Source organism: Ursus arctos, unplaced genomic scaffold (genome assembly GCF_023065955.2).
Source record: "Ursus arctos isolate Adak ecotype North America unplaced genomic scaffold, UrsArc2.0 scaffold_6, whole genome shotgun sequence".
Lineage (NCBI taxonomy): Eukaryota > Metazoa > Chordata > Mammalia > Carnivora > Ursidae > Ursus > Ursus arctos.
This window is the reverse complement of record NW_026623078.1, coordinates 74,748,462-74,749,714: the sequence shown is the minus strand read 5'-3', so window position 1 is coordinate 74,749,714 and position 1,253 is coordinate 74,748,462.

Sequence of the window (1,253 nt, the reverse complement as noted above, 5' to 3'; positions counted from 1 at the left end):
TCTCAGCAACTCTTTCAGTCATGAGTTACATGAAGAGAACAAAACTCAGAGAACTTGAGTAACATTATATGGCTTAGAAGTGGCTTTGAATCCAGGACTGCGTACTCCAAAGCACACTCCTTGTATTTCCCTACAGGGTGGCCATGATCGTGTGGTTCTGCTTGGCGGAAATACAGGAGGGTATAGGTTTAGGGATGGGAATGCAGAGAGGGAGAAGAAGGCCTGCAAAGGGACCACTGTTGGGAAGCCTAGGGGTCAGCTTTTTGTTGGTTTCCTTTGGGTCTCAAGGTGTTTGAAAGAGAAGGTCATCGAGCAGGGCCGTTGGCTGCCAATTCAAGCAACTTCCCTCCTTTGTGTTATACTGTCCTGGCTCGCAAATTTATACCACCTGTCGGTGACTAGAGGCATTTGAGGATTTAAATCCCAGACTAGCACTCAGAGAGCGGGACGTGCTAGCTGACTGTGTTCTGGGAGCTGATGCGGAGCTTATCATTTATTACCACATGGGGCCCAGAGGGAGGCTGAGGAACCAAGACAAAACCTCCTTGTGCTGCCCACTTCCCACATGCAGCAGTTCCTGCTGGCGGAGCCTTTTCCAGCCTCGCCATCCTCTCGTTCTGATCTCCTTGGGTCCTCACAGCCTTGCTCTGAAGATGGCCTTCCCTTCTTTGAAGTATTTTGGGAGCTGTCATGATGCAGTTGGACCGCATCATTGAGTGTATTGAGCAAAAGTCTTCTCCCTGGCAAGTTGGATGAGTTTAAAGCCAGATAACAGTCATAGACCAAGGCCAAGCATACCTCTCTCCATGTGGGGATGCTCACCCCTACCCTCCACCATTCCTTTGTTAGGTGAATTGCTCTTTCTGCAAAGCCTAGTCACTCCCACCTCCCTGACCTACTCAGGTCCCATCCAGAACTCCACTTGAGCATATGACCAAGATATCTTTATTTTTCCACAAATAAAATACCTGAGCCAGTAAAAATTCTTGTAACTGTCATTGCCATTGATTGATTGAACGTTTACTTTACACCAGTTAACATTCTAAACACTTCACATATATCGGCTCACTTCGCACTCCCCTTTGAGCCTCTGAACTACTCACAGATATGATTCAGTTATGTGTCACAAATCAGACATCTATTAAGTTCAGGAGCCCATTTGCACCCCTGTTCTGTATGTCATCTGAAACACTGTTCTTTCTGCCCCTCAACTCAAGGATGTCTCCTGAAATTTTGCCTTGTGCTTTTGAACA